Here is a 16,131-nt window from a genome sequence, read left to right as displayed (position 1 = left end):
TATGCATGACAATGTACACTTATATATTGAGAACGAAAGATGGGTATTTACCCAGATTTGAGGAAACAATATCTTGCACCGAGATTTGCAAGATCATTAGAAGCAAATTTTGTACTCTGTTGGTTCTTTAACACGTGTACATCCCACTCACAAACTTCCCCCGCACATACTAAAGTGTATATCTCTGTCTCTATCTTGCTTTCACTCTGGTCTGCGTGGTTTGTTTGTTTTTGTTTGCTTGGTGTGGGGAGGAGAAGGTATGATAGTGGAAAATGTCTTATTGGTGCAGGTGTGTATGTCTAATCAATGGAGTTTACCAGGTAGGCCCTTGTACCTTCAACACATGAATATAGCCCTGGGTATGGGAAGTTAGGGGTGTAGAGGTAGATGGAAGGATGGGGACAGAGAGGCAGCTGTTGTAAACATACCTGAAGCAATATCTAAAACTTCCTGGAAGACAGATTTATATTCTGCATGCTGAAATTGGGATGCTTTTACAAGTTTTATTCTTATGGTGCTCACCTTTTATGGGTTTTCTGAGTACAAAGCCAAAAAATTACAAAGAAAAACATCAAACTCAAAACACAAACCAAAAAACTGCAACATCAGCGCAACTTTCGGGATGAAGACGAGAGCGTTGTAACTGAAGGAAATGTCATCCTGTTCTGTTCTGGCAACTGCTTTAACCCAGAAAACATAACTGTGGCCCGAAGCGGATCTCATTATAGAGTAAAACATGAAAACTGGTCGAACTGCGGCACGAAAAATCCTGCGAGAAATGCAAAAAAAGATTATGAGACCTTCGACCGACATTTGGCTTTGGTAGAATTCTTCGTCCCAGAAAACAAACACAACTTGAAGAAGGTGAGTTTTATGCTGCCTGGCTTTGTGTTGCAGCTTGCTGGCAGCATTCATCAAAGCATCCCAATGAACCACTTTCGCGTGGCAAGCCTGTGAGATGTTATCCTTTCTTGTGAAATAACATCGCAACGGAAATTAGTAAAAGCTTGCCATTCATATCTCTTCAGATTATTTGTTCTTTTCCCAGAAAGAAAACCACGGAGCCAAGCTGCTATTAACAGTCCACGTGTTTGTCTTCGCTCTACCGTTAGTGAGTTATTTTTCCTTTAATGACAACAAATAGGTCTTTGGTTCTTGTTTTCCACTCTTTAGGTAGCAACGTTTGCCAGAAAGGAAAAATAACAGTAGTCATCCTCCAGAAAATTGTAGCTTAGAACTAAGTCAGAGTGTAATAGTTATTTGTATGGCTGAGGTAAGCGATTTTAAAACCTGTTCGCGACAAAAACTAGAAATATTTATTTTTCGCCTCTAAATGGTGTCCTCGTTCCACACGAATCTTCTCTGGAAAGCTGCCATGTAACCATGATAGTACCATTAAGCACATTAAAGAAAAAAATGGAACACATTAACTCTGAAAACTACTCCGGGGGACGATGGGTGGTGGTGGGGGGGGGGGGCGGGGAATCCCTGAAACCCAACCGAAAAAAAAAATTGACGAATTTCTAACTTGCATGCAGTCGGGAGGAATCTGCTGTTTGGGGACCTCGACTCCCAGAATCGATCTATCGACCTGCTGGCAAAAAGCGCGGGCTTAGCCACACCATTTTGTTCATACGCCTCACTGGGCATGGCGTTTTTGAAGTCGTTTGCTTGTTTAATGCTCCACGGACCGACAGTAAATGCAAACCTGATTGATCACAGTCCACAATAGGGGTTACAAATATGCCTGGAACAGTGAATTAACCTATGAGAAATGCTGGCCAATTTTTATTGCTCTCAAGGGAGAGAGGGGGTGTTGGATAGGGGCAGGGTGAGTCGTGGCGAAGGGAGGTAGATGCAGGGAGGATTTTGTGACACATGTCCTGGTAAAGGATCGCAGTCTGTAGACTACACTGACACAGGAGTCAGTGATGCACCATCCTCTTAAATGCAAGAGTTGTAGACATGGAAAACGGTAACAAAAGAAATGAGAAGCGAGGTTTTGTCGTTGGTTTTAGGATATCGCTCATCCGGAAAGAGTGTAGGATGACGACGTGTCCAACAAACTCACGACTCGCCCTCCGTATCCGTCACTGTCCGTTAATCTGCATGGTTGACCTAATACGGCACACAGATAATAATGCACTTCATAGAAATCGATTCTTATTCCTGCATATTTTTTCATTACACTTAGACCTGCTGTTGATATGAACTCAGTAGTCTCTCGTACAGATTTCACAGTACCCCACACACTTTACACTGGTCTCGGTGATATCTCCTTGTGCAAAGACTGGAGGCTTTTGCAGTCCTTGCAGGAGATGTTCCGAACTGTTCTCTGTCTTTGTACAGAGGCACATATAGGAGAGGGCACGAAACGGAGTTGTTTACTCATGTGGTGCGTTTTATTTCGTAAATATATTCTTCAGGAGAAGAGGACATATTACGATGTTAGTTTGCAGAAAACTGCCGAAATGTAAGCTTCGGTAGCACCACCAAACCAACAACAGCAATACTAATCATAATGATCTTCATCATTTCCTTGTACTAGCTGTCTTTATTTCGCACTGCGTATTCCTCATAAGGTTTTGGGGCTTCCCTGCTTGTGTTACTGTCTGCCAAGCACTGGACAGGAGAGCACATGGCGGAGCTCCTTCACCTGAAATGTTATTTTATTGACAAATTGTTGTCAGCTCATCGGGGTGGTCATCTTTAATCCGCTGTCTTCAATCATCACATAGCTTGGACCTACAGTTTAGGCCCTATCTACACGGTGCTCTGTAAGATGTGACGGTCATTTGCTAACGAGTGAATGAAGTGATTGTCGCAGACACGTCCGATAACTCTAAGTGCAAAGTTATCGATCGTTCTGGTTATTTCCCTTGTTTCCAGTTCGGTCTGTAACCAATTTTTATGTTCACACCTTCATGTATATACCTCTTTTACAGTTCTGTGCTTGCATCCGCTGAGAAGATTCGAAAGGTAATACGCTTTGTTTATATTTTTATTTAGGGAATATTTGTTTAGTTTTACTGTGATGTTTGTTAATTGAGAGTATGGCACCCTTGTGTCATGGAGATCTCCATGATGATCCAATAAACTGCTATATAGCTAAAATTGTTCATGTATGAAATGACCGATTAAGAGAATCAAGCAGCTCTGTTAACTACTGTCATAACTAAAGCGCTAAATGTGAGGAACTAACTGCACCAAGACAAAAAAAAAAAAAAAAAAAAAAAAAAAAAAAAGCAGGGACGGTAAATTCGAGGGGAAGGGACGTAATCGCACGGTTGTAAAGTTTTATTGAGGATAAAAGTCGAGTGCGCCGTCTGAACGGGGTTCCAGAGTGTTCCAGATGCAAAATCAATGAATCCACTTACTGAGCAGAAGGCTGATAGTAGTCATGTCTTACTCTTTTATATACAGTCAAATCTCTCTACTATGCCACCCCGCTACTATGCCACTCTCGGTATTATGCCACTTTTGCTCGGTCCCGACTATAAATTCAATGTAAAAAATAAATTTACTATGCCACCCCTACTCTCGCTACTATGCCACTTTTGTGTGACTGTTAAAAGACACAAGTTGTGAAATTCCGCGCAGTGCTTGATTATTATACTGTACGGTAGTGTGGGACATCGCAGTTAGGTGGATGGAACATAGCACGCACACAGGGAGGGTGGAGGCTGGCAATGTGGGAGGGGGGTGGTCGCTGGCCGGGTGACAGTCACATGACAGAGGGAATGTGTGAGGGGGTCGACTAGCGACAGGATGCAGGTGCGCGGATGTGGTTGGGAGGGGTGGAGGATGAAGAGGTGAGGGGGAGAATGAGAGGAGACAGCGAGCGAAGCCGACAATTCTTGAGAGCTTTGGACCAGACCTGGGCAAAGGCCTCCTGTCTCTGACCGGCCCGCCCGCCAGTATATATACTATATATACAGTATTAGGTAAAACTGAGTTAACTATATTAGTCCGGCCCTCTAAAACCATCCCAATTTCTCATGCGGCCCCTTGGGAAAATTACTTGCCCACCCCTGCTTTGGACTGACGGGTAACTTGAACAAATAAAGCCGTTTTTACGAACCCTCTCTACTATGCCACTCTCGCTACTATGCCACTTTTGCTCGGTCCCGGTAGGTGGCATAGTAGGGAGATTTGACTGTATGTATAGTCAGTATAGACAAGAGAAGATGGACGAGTTACGCCAGCTTAATATTAGAAACCGGGTATGTTTAAAGCTAGATGCAGACTTCTTAATAAAATGTGACTGCTTCAAATCAAACATGAATACAACAACGAGCAGACAGAAGGAAGAGGAGAACAAGAACAAGAAGTAAAGCGGAAAAAATGGTTTCATAATTCATAACTCATGGACAGTTATTCAGTGGATAGTGTCGGGAAATCTCGCACATTATGGGAGCATGTGTGTAGAAAATAAGACCTTGGGATTTAGAAATCAGAGCTAAATCCACCCTCTGACCTGAAAATTGGGGAAGAGAAAAGGTTTGCGGGGTAGGCATTTTTTTTTTCTTTAAGAAAGACACGGATGGTCGGCAGTGAAACACAAGAACCTCGGATGTGCTTTCTGGAAAAAGTATGGATCCAAATCAAGGATGATGAGATTAAATCGTTGCATAATATATAAACGTTTTAGCGAATGTGAAATGTGCTTAATTAAGAAACAGAAGAAGAAAACAACACTTGATTTGTGAATAAATCATTAGCATGAACCGAGAGACTCCCGAGGCTACTTCTTGTCCAGCCATGCAGCCGCTGTACCAACTTACCCTTGTTACGCTCCCGTGCATTTTAATGAGGTTCTGGTCCCTGTCAGCCGTTGCTGCTTAAAATAGCCCGCCATGAAACTGTAGCCTGCAGTCAAGGCAGACGAAAGGCGCTGTAACTGGAGCATCCACAAAGACTAGTCGAACTTGCTTGGGACCTTTCTTACTTACCTGTAATCCCGGCTGAAAAGTTCAAGTCAGTTATTGCTGAAGAGGCAACCCAGATTTTTTTTCTGCTTCGTTGTCTGTTTCTTTCTTTCATTCTTTGCCTAAAGCACATCCAAATTAAAAAGAAAAACATTACCACTTTAAGCCGTTCTTCTGTCCTATGCTGCAAAGCCAAGATACAATAAATCTACTAATTAAACTTTATTTATTTTGCGTTGGGCAGGTGTTTTATTCTTTTATTCCCCAAACGAGGATGGTATTCGATAATTTTTTTTCTTGCAATGAGATATTCAAATTGTTACTTTCTTGACTCCTAGTTGCAATATTGCTTGAAAAACTGAAGATAGACAGTTCCTAGTTGCAGAAATGGTTGATAAACGAAAATATTCTCCAAGGTATATTTCTGAACTAGAAAGTCACTCAAATACAAATGTTAGCCTTAAATTCTTTTTATTATTTATCCCGAATGTCCATTGACAAGCTGACGATGACTAGACCACAGCCAGTGAGGGAACTGGAATTATATTTTGACTAGGCCTAGCCCTTCACTTTCCGGACATTATTGGTTCGACACCTCTGTGTCTGATGATCTTTTTTTCTGCTACCCAAAGAACGGCATGTGGTTATCCGCTTAAAGTTTCAAAAATTATATGTTGTACTAGTTCAGAGAAATCGTCTGAAAAAAATGGAATAAACCTTAGTGTGTGTAAATGATCTACAAGTACACTATAAAGTCGATAAAATTAAATGCGATTCATAGACTATTTAATTAAAGCCCTAATTTTTTCAAAGCATTGTTTTCAGGCTGAACATTTATCCTGTGTGATTGCAATAGCTTACTCAGCTATATGTAAGAACAATACGGTTATCTGTTTTAAGTCCAGCAAAGACACTCTCCACCTCATTAGCCTTCCCACTTACTGTAACTAAATGCCGGTCAGGTAACTCCAGGGTGGGAGTGTTTAGCTGAAGTATTATTTGCACACAGTGTGGTGTGAGACAGAGGAGAGGTAGTGGCGGCGAGTTACAAACCCCAGGCCACACCAGTGATCGTGTGTGGTTTACAGAATGTCCCTCATGTGTCAGCGGCTTCTTTGTTTGCTACTGATGTGCTGGGGTCACCCTTCCATTGACTTGTGAAACTTGATAATGCCTGTTAATTTAAATGTTTTAACTAGGCACCGCAGCTCTAGTTTATCTGTAAGACTGGTCAGGAAATGAAGTGGACGCGATTGACGACTGTGCAGGAGGGGGGGGGGAGTAAGAACTAAACAAAAACAAGTAAACAAGAACTAAATAAGACCAGGTGCATGACCAGCAGGTGGCTGCAGGCTATTCTATAGAATATAGAGGTCTACAGCTGCAGGGTGTCATCGCGATGTCTGTATGTTGTCTACATGTTTGCCTCCTCTGCCACACTCTGCAGTTGTTACGAATGACGTGTCACTCAGACCCCACCTCCACCCGCAGCGACGACAGCCACCACTTTTATTGATCACTTACTGCCTAGCCTGAACAAACTGAAAGTTCGTAAAGAATTTAGCATGATCGTGGCTAGAGTAGTAAACAAACAAAAGACAGTCCATGCAATAGGTACAGAGGGGATGAGGGGTGAGATCATCACGGTGTCTTGACATTTCAGACATTTTGTTTTTTTCCCAAAGAAAAAGGTTTTCTTTGTCTTTTGAAATCAGTGAAGTGAACTAAACTGTCAGATGGTTACAGGTGGCCTGCAAACAAACAACAAAAAACCCTAGAGAGCTAGGGACAGTTACAGATAGCTCAAACAGAAAGCGTGCCGAACTCCCGACAACAAGACGAGAGCAGTTCACCGTTGTTATGTTCACCTTTTGGGTGAGGCCAGAGTGAGGATGTCCCCATGTCATCCCATTCGCTGGGTTTATTATTTTTGCCTACCGTACGTACCTGATGGGACCTCTCTCTACATCTCTCATCCCACACCTGTTCTGTTCCACCCTCACCCTCCGACCCCTCAGTGTCACTCCGCCCCCTTCATTAGCTGTTCTACACGCTTTACGAGGAAGAACGGCCCATCTTGTTTATGGCTCACAGCTGTGTAAATAATGTATTTAATTTCCAGATCGTCGACCTTGACAGCAAATCTGTGGCGTTGCTACGCATCTCCGGGCTCCCCAGCCCTTGTTTGGGGGTGTGTCTGGTGCGCGCGGAGCTGAATATAGTCTTGTGACTGACCGCTTGCCACGCGCAGACAGCTGTTCGTGCTGGCCATCAGTCCCGGGTGGCGACTACAGTCGACATGTCACCTTTGGTCACTCTACATTAAAGGAATAAGGTTCCGACAGACCTAAGTAGCCTAAATCCAGTCAGCTACACCTGTACATTTAGGTCTCGGGCTGTACACAATACCAGCATACATATTAAGTTCCAACAGCCAAACAAACACTTGAGTGTACGGATATTTAGAGGAGGAAAAAAAAAAAAAAACAACAAACAAAACTATAGATGAGCAGACACATGCATAATTAGTGAAGAGAACTAAGCTCTCGGTTGCAACCATCTTTATAGGTTTATAGCCGGACTAACACTTGCGCTGACACACAGATAGAAGAACAGAACAATGACCATGTGAAAGAGTTTGAGGATAGGAAATACAATGCCATCACACCATGGATGTGTATAGGAGGACTGCTGTCTGTCTGCCAAGACCAACGCTTAGCCTCTTGCGAAGGTCTCAGCTGCTAGTCTCGGCGAGCCTAAACAAAGAAATATGACTAAACCGGAAGCTATGTTGTCTCACGCCTCGTTTTAGTAGTTAATCTGAAATGTAAATAAACCGGAAGCTATGTCGTCTAATGCCTCGTTTTAGCAGTTAACTGGAAAAAAAATCGTCTGCCAGCAGTCCAGGGATATTCGTGATCACATGCACGCTCCTCTCTCATCCCGTCACGTGATGTCCCTTTGCTCCACTGCCATCCGAGTTACGGTCCTCCGCTGACAGTCACAAGTGGAGAAAACGAGTCTCTAAGTTTAAAGTTTAAAGGTAAGGCAAGTGAAATGGTAAGTTGAACCGGTGACAGACAGAACCCTGCGTTTCTAGCCAAAAGTTTCAGTTTCAGACCAATTGTTTTGAGACGCGATTATATAGTAAACTATTATTTCACAGCCTCAAAGAAACGATTCAGAACTTTGGTATTTTTTTTTCATTTAAGCACAAAGCCTTGTCCTTTAACGTCTGCTGCGTACGTTCGACAACAGGGTGAGTAAGAACAACTGGCGCCGCGTCCTCGTTGGGTCAAAGGTCAAATCTTCGTGGCCTTCACCGTAAAACATCGTCAAGAAAAAAGGGAGGATTTATATAAGCCTGACGAAAGGGAAAAAAAATGTTAAATAAGTTTGTTTTTGACATTTTTACTACCACCTACCAGCCTTTAGTGCTATTTCAAAACCCAGGTCTCCTCCCACCTGTTATCTTCCTCCCCTCCCTTTTCCCCACTTCCCATCCCCAAGCCTAGTTATTGCAAAATCTTGCGAAAAGATTCTGTCGCTACGCAAAGTAACGGGTTCTGGAGTGAGTCAGGTCAGGTCATTAGGAAATATTGCCTCTTTATTATCCTTCCATAATTATTTAATCTGTCTCTAAGAATTTTGTTGTTAAAGCTCTATCCACACACACACACAGACGGCGTTGCGACCAAGTTAGTGAAGGGATGCTGGTGAAGGTGTAAAACCAACTCAAGGCTTCCCAAGCGCTGTCGACAGCAACATGATTTATTCGCAAACAGCCAAGCACACCAGCCAGACACCATGAGCCAGTAGGTAAGTCTCAGGTGAAACCCACTTCGTGCACCTTCGCCGACTCCGTGCCCAGAGGCATCAATTATTTCCGCTGCAAGTGCGGATCTTCTTCCCCCGACAAACAGTTTGGTAGGTCAGTGCCAGGATCAGGATTTTTTTTTTCTTGTCTTCTTATTCTTTTACCTGTCTTTTTCTTGTTCTTATTTTGGTTTTTTCTTGTTTGTTTGTTTTTGTTCATATTTTTGTTTTTTCTTGTTCTTATTATATTTGTTATTCTTGATTTTTCCCCCGTCTTTTACTTGTTTCTGCTCTTCTTATTTTTTTCTTGTTTTTTTCGTATCCATATTCTTTTACCTGTCTTTTTCTTGTTCATATTCTTGTCTTTTAGTTATTTCATTTTTTTTTCTCTCTTTATTATTATTGTTGGTGGGATGCCTTCTTAATCTTTTTCTTTCATTTCTCTTCTTGTATCTTTCTTGTTTATATCTTGTCTTGTGTGGACTTTTTGTCTTGTTTGTTATATCTTTCTTTTTGTTTGTCTTTGTTATTGCTGTTTATTTTATTGATATTCTTTGTCCTCCTCCTCCTCCTCCTTCTTTATATTGCTTTCATTGACTCGCCGTGATATGGCCTTTGCTGCTGACACAATGTTAAACAACCATCCTTTTTAATCGAGTTTATAGCTCAGCCAACTTGTGTTTACTCATGGTTTTATCTGCATTGTGAATGAAGACGATGCTTGCTTATTTTTCGAACTAACAGAATCTTCAGAGAGAGCAGACACTCCCCAGCCATCAAACAGTCCCCGTGCCAGCAAACACATCAGAATGGAGGGCGAGCGAGGGATGTGAGAGTCTGAGGACGAGCCCGAGCAGCACGTAACGGCATTTTGAGGATTGCCAGATTGTTGCTGGCTGCTGTGGAGAGGACTCGCGAGGTCGAAACACAATTACCGGTGATGAATGGAGACTTGGAGGGAAGACGTGTCAAGAAAAGGGAGCGAGAGGGAACATGGGGATCGAGACAAAAGTCGGCAGGTAACATGGCCAGCTGGCCATTCTAAGTGGTCATTTCGTGACCGGTCATATGAGAATCAGATTATTACATGTTTTGTGTGTGAAGCGTGGTGGAAGTTAGAAGGAAGCGGTGGGAACGAAATAAGTATTTTACACCGAGCCAGCAACTAAGACTATATCATGGCAAGCCAGCCCTGTAAACAGATGCCACATGCAGAGAAAGAACAGAGTGCCCGAGACGAGAGTTGAACCCAGGACAGCCAACCCTCGCTGTATTGGTTGAAGGCTCTAACCGTTGCGGCACGGGGCTGCCCATGGGGTAAGGGGTTGAATCCCACAAATTTCCGCCAAGTGGACTTTGTCACGAGCTGATTTCGCTCCGAGTCACGCAGTTTGGGCGCCAGACTGTTTCTTATGGTCACGTGCATCAAAAGCGTCTGTTGGAGGCGCCGTAGCCTGGTGGTCAGCGCACTCGACTACAGAAGCAGAAAATCGCCGGTTCCAATCTTGGCTACGTCTGTGCACGGAAAAATTCTTCTCCTCTCCTCCCATAAACTTGTTCACCCAGTTTACCTATTCTAAAACAAAGCTAGGTGTTCACAACATGAGACAGAGCTAGGTGAAGCTGCTACAGTCTGGACTCTTTTGATCGTGACTATCTAATTACATCCAGGAACGCGAGTAATGCCCACACACGTAGAGTAACATGCCACTACTCCCACCCTCCACCCAACACCCCGAACACCTCCCCCACTCCTACTCTTCCTTCAGCTTTCGAAAAAGATGGATGTTTTATAACCTTTTCTCGGCACTTACACTGCGGGCAAAAAAATTGATAATCCTGGTTGGAAGGATTGAAAGACTTACAAGTTTACATTTCAAAGACCGTTCGTGACCAAGACAAGATCTGTCTCTCCGGAACCCACCTGCCAATACTTTCCCATTCATCATTTTCTTGTCGGGTAGACTTGGCGGTTTCTGTTTTGACGGCTGGCTACCCGACTAGCGGTATCGGCTCACGACAGGTCCGTGAGATTGGGGTGGCACACCCAGAACACCTGCAGCGAGGAGCGATCGGAAGCAACCTGGTCTGCCACACGTGGCCTTTCATCTCAGGTTTTTTCACTTTGTCACAAGCTTAGAGATTATTTACTGGCCTGTATCATTTTTTGCGTTCCAGACACTTGATGCGTTGAGAAAAGTTCTGTCAAGCCTTTTACATTGATTGTTGATGCGTTTAGAGATATATTTTAATTTTTACATTTATATTTAAATATTTAGAGAATTTTTTTATTGAATTTTTCTATTGATGTGTTCAGAAAACTTCTCTGTTGTATTGTTACATTGACTGTCAACATGTTAGAGAATTTCTCTATTAAAGCTTACTATTGATTGTTATTGCATTTAGAGAACTTTTCTCTTGACATTCTACACCAGTTGTTAATAAGTTGAGAGACTTCTGTGTCGCATTGTTACATCGACTGTTCACGCGGTGAGAGAACGTGCCGAGCTTCACGGGCTGATGATGCGTGACGAGAAGTTCGTTTCGTCTTTCCTGACCTGCCGATGTGTAGGGTTCATTGTAACTTCACTGAGGTCACGGCAGTGCAAACTGCTTCCTGGCCTCGAGTGAAATACTCTGATATGTATCGCGCCTTCAAGTTCCTGTCATTTATATCAAGAATTTGCACTGTGTGGTTGTTGTCGCGTTTGCTAACACGCTTGACAGTGAGAATCGGGGTCAACGGTTCGTATCTTGGTTCCACCAACTACTTTCTCTTCTACCCTTAATTAAGACCAGTAAGGGAAGGCATGATGAGAAGCAAAGGTGCGCCAGTGGGGCCTATCCTACCTACCTACCTCCCCGATGCTAGTCATCCAGTAGCATGAAGAATCTCTAAATGTAATAATTATTTACAAGGCCAACCGTCGGAGGTTTTCTCCGGGGCCTCCGGTTTCCTACACTGTGAGTGTGAGAGAAAGAGAGAGACTGAATGAACAGTTATTATTGTAATGATGTTGAATGAATTTGTAAGACACATTTGATGTCTACTGATAAGCGATCTCGTGCGACTTGAGACATCTTGTTGGTGGGGTGAGGGGCTCCATAAATAATAATAAACATTTATGATTATTAATTAATTAATCCTGACCGAAAACATTTCTGGTCATTAATAACATCTCAAACATATTCTTGCTTCCAGACTTGCATTTACATTAACCTGTAACAAAACTTCGAAAAATATTTCTGGGAACTCGAAAGTGTTATCTTTTGTCATCGACGTCGGAAATGTGATAATAAACAATTAAAACCTTTAGAAGGAAGTCAGTAACACATGAAAACTTCTGACTGTAAGGGTTCTTAGTTTGTCTGTAGTTTTATTCGGTTACTGAGTCCTCCAACACAAAAACCCACCAAAACACAAAGGTGAAAATCTAATCAAAGCAACATGGCAGTCAAAGGAGTTGAGTCCCTAAGACGTGTCCTTGTTGTCAAATAAAAAGTAAAAAAAAAAAACACCTCCAAGTTTATAGGATCTGGAAATATGTGCGTGGTTTACTTTTGTGGATAGCAACATCGCAGAGGACAGCTGTGAAAAAACATGGAGTATGGAGCTTTAGGAACTTACTTCAAAGTTTGTTGTTTCGAGCATTCAGACTGCTGCCTCCCGACCCCCTCGCCTCTCTCTCTCACTCTCTACATATATATTATATTCTCCCTCTAATAAGATTCAGAAAACTAATTTGTGCGCTCTTGATTCATCAACAATAAACTGTGTGGGGGGCAAAAAGCACGTGTGAAGACCTGTTTCTCCATAGTAAACAGGGATCTGCCAGTGAACGCCCGCCATTGTGTCCCCGGTAGACAGTAAAAAGCTGCCACAAATTAGTGTCGGGGGCCTAATCCTCCGGCACAAAGGTGCTGATTGAGGGTCTGGCCACAAGGTTTTCAGTACCTGGACTAAGCAGCGGCATCAATGCACTTACCGCGACTCCAGCTGTAAACACTGGGAGGTATATAGTAACCGCTCCTCAACAGGGTGTCAACTAAATGAGGGTGTGTACCCTGTTACCGTTCAACTTGCAATTGTTGGAAAAGGAAAGAAGACAAAAACGAAACAAAAATAGAGAGAAGCAAAGAAGAAATGCAAAATGGAAAGTAAAAAAATGTATACAGGAAAACAAAAACAAAAGAGGAAAGAATGATATAAAAACGGAAAAAAACCTGAAAAAATAAACAAAAAATGCAAAAAGGAAATAAAACGATTAAAGGTAATAATAACAAAAAGAAATAAAGGAAATAGGATAAGAGAGAAAAGAACAGGATTCACTTGCTGTTGAATTATGTGGGAGATGGTGAAACGCGGAACTGGTGCACATCTCTCTTGTGGGTTGAATCTTGACTTCTGACATCCACTCACCAACCTCACCCATAACACACACACGGACACACACACAACCCATCCATCGGCTACAATCATCTCCTTAATGCCTTTCTTGTTCCAGAACTGCTACATGGTGACCTCCCTGAGCTGTTGATCGAAGTGTTGTTGACACTTGTTTCGCGGCTACATTTGATATTGATGCAACCCAGATAAAACGGTTCTTGTTGACTGGAAGCGGAGGGACAGCTTGAATTACATCTTGTACAAATGCAACTGTGCGAGGTAAAGTAGAAGTTTGACAGCTTGCACTGTTGCTCCTGTCTGTGCCAGACAGACTGCGACGAGTCTAACAGATTTCAATAACAAAGTTCGTGGGGGGGCGGAATTTTGTTTTTCTTTGGCATGAAACGTTTGGGGTGGTGGGAGGGGGAGAGAAACAGTAAGATATAGGGCCAGGTCGTGTAACTTGCCGCCGTATGAGATAAAAGAGAGTTAATTCAGGAACAGATACCGGAGGAGATAGATTCCGCCCTCGCCACTACCTCTCCCCCCAGAAAAAAGTACTAGTCCTCCAAAAAGTGGGGCCTCTATCACCTACCTCTCCAAACGACCTGACAAAAAGTTAGAGGATGACCTTTAACTAGGTAATAAATATGAGGATTTTAATGTTGTAATTCATGCCGATGAGGGTTAGTCCTTTCGTTTTTGCTGGAGGGTGTGGGCAAGGGTTTGAGTACAATCATGTTTTGAGCTCTGTTAAGGGCTTGTGTTGACAGCAACAGGTGACAAGAGATTTTAGACACAAAGATAAAGAGACAGAGAAAGGGAGATAGAAGTAGAGCTAGAGTCACAGAGACAAACAGATACACACAGAGATAGAAACAAAGTCATAGAGTTAGAGATAAGGATTCAGAAAGAGTAGTAAGGACAGTCAATAAATGAATGATTAATTTTGTTAGGGGAGGGGAGTAGGATGTTTACTTAGTTCTGACTCCAAGCCTTTAGACACCAAACTGCTTATTGGTTCTATGTGAACAGGAGGGTTCTAATGATATTCCTTCCGCATGTTTTCCTTTCCTCCCTCTCTCTCTCTCTCCCAGTATATTCTTTCGCGATTTCTTCTCTCTGCCCTCCTTTCTCTTTCACAGACATGCAGGAAAAGCACACACACACACACACAATACAATCACACTGACAATCACGAAGATCATAAGACTGTTATTAGTGCCAGGTCACAATCAATAACCAGGGAGGTGAAGATTCCAGCTCCAGACCATTTTTGCAAATGTTTCCCGGCGATAAGATCTGTAATCAAATTTGAGCTCTCTGCGAAGGAACGGTGAGGGAGGGTCGGGGAAGGCCGTGTAGTAAAATTGTATTAACCCCTTTTCTCTGACCTTATGAAAGTACCCCATGTAGCTCTCCTACCCACACTGCTGTTTATCTGCGACAGCATCTCTCCCTCCACTGACCATAACTCCAGACAAAATGGATTCCACTGGCGACCGGCTGTCTGTTACTTCACTGGAAGCTTGGAAAAGATTTGCTTTGTTGTTTATAAGGAGGAAAACTGTTGACAAACGCAGTATCAGTGTCTCACACAGGTGCACACACAGTCTCTCTCTCACACACGCAAGCGCTCACGCACACACAGACACACACATGTACATAATCTCTTCACATGCTAGAATACAGTTTAAACACACACACACGCCTGCGTGGACTGTGGATACCATGAGCATGCATACAAAGAGCTGATGTACATTTAGCAAGCATCCAACATTTAGACTCTCTTTCTTCCCTTATTTCCGATTTTGCGAAGTTTTCCACCATGGAGTGAGTGGCCAGCTGCACCACGATGCCAGTCCCACAATCACAGTTGTCAGACCGCACGTGAGGCTCTTGAATCCAGGCAAGAGCAGGGTGACGAACGATAATAAATCATCGACACAACTAGCCTCCTGTCATCTCTCGTCCACCGGCAATGGCGCTCCACTCCTGCTGCAGCTGACTAAATTGGTTGATTGTTTCGGCAAACACAAAATATACCCACCCACCCTTTCACCTTTTTATTTCGCCGGCAGTAATGTATGGCAAAGCTGTGGGCAATGCACACATCATGACAGCCTCATAAACGAGCACTTGGCGTCTGTATTTTCTTCAAAGCTGTCGTCAACTCGCGTCATTGCGAGAACAATCCACAGATTCTGTTGTAAAGCCAATGAATAATGTTTGTTTGCCCTTAGAAAGGTACTGGATTTTTTAACCAAAGATGTTTTTTCTTTTATTTTTGCTTCCTCAAATTATTGTTTCTCGGTAATTCATAGCGACTGTCACAGATGTCACCTAGACTACAGGAAACAGAAGTAAAAATTAGCAAATCGCAGTCTTATTTTAAAAAAAAATTATTTTTAAATCTCCCATCAAACGAGACGAGAGAGAAGTTCAGTCCTTTGTAAGTCTAAATCGCCATCATACACGGATGCAGGCAAAGGATACAGTCGCTACGAATATTTCCCATGAAGTTGAGGTCAATGTTTAACCCCTCGAATATGCCTGGCATGAAATGAATCCGAGACCAAAGACCATGTAATGTTTTTTGTCCAAGACCGACCGCACTCCTTTCAACATCTGTTGGCAGTGTAGGTCTGATCAGCTGAGATGCTGTGGACTGGAGAAGTTACTGAAGGAGCAGAAGGTGGTCGATGGACTGGGATGTTTTGGGCAACAAAAGGGTCCATCTGAAAAGTATTTTGCGACGCCACAAAATTGTCATCTCCCACTTGCCCCCTTCCAATGATTCTGCCAGCCTGGCTTTTGAAGATTTAGTGGATGAGCTTCAGAATGGTGGTGGCAGTATAAAGTAGGAGATATGAATGTGTCACGTGGTTTGCTTTCTCGCTTGTTCTTTGTGCCTTTCTCAGTTCCACTTCCCCCACCTCTCGCTTCACGCATTTATTTCTATGTTTTCTCCTTTCTCTCTCTCCTGCCACTTCCAATCAC

At 43.0% G+C, this 16,131-nt stretch overlaps 1 long non-coding RNA gene across 1 annotated transcript; it reads left to right on the top strand.

Moving 5' to 3' along the window:
* The first annotated feature begins 7,866 nt into the window (after positions 1–7,866).
* LOC112553451 lies at positions 7,867–14,183 on the top strand. Its single transcript, XR_003097053.1, has 3 exons — positions 7,867–8,859; positions 9,489–9,763; positions 13,250–14,183. It is a non-coding gene; the product is annotated as an uncharacterized LOC112553451 (long non-coding RNA).
* Positions 14,184–16,131: the final 1,948 nt, after the last annotated feature.

Source organism: Pomacea canaliculata, linkage group LG12 (assembly GCF_003073045.1).
Source record: "Pomacea canaliculata isolate SZHN2017 linkage group LG12, ASM307304v1, whole genome shotgun sequence".
In the NCBI taxonomy this organism is placed as follows: Eukaryota; Metazoa; Mollusca; class Gastropoda; order Architaenioglossa; family Ampullariidae; genus Pomacea; species Pomacea canaliculata.
Note: the sequence above shows the minus strand (reverse complement) of the source record. Positions and strands in the feature narration are given on the sequence as shown.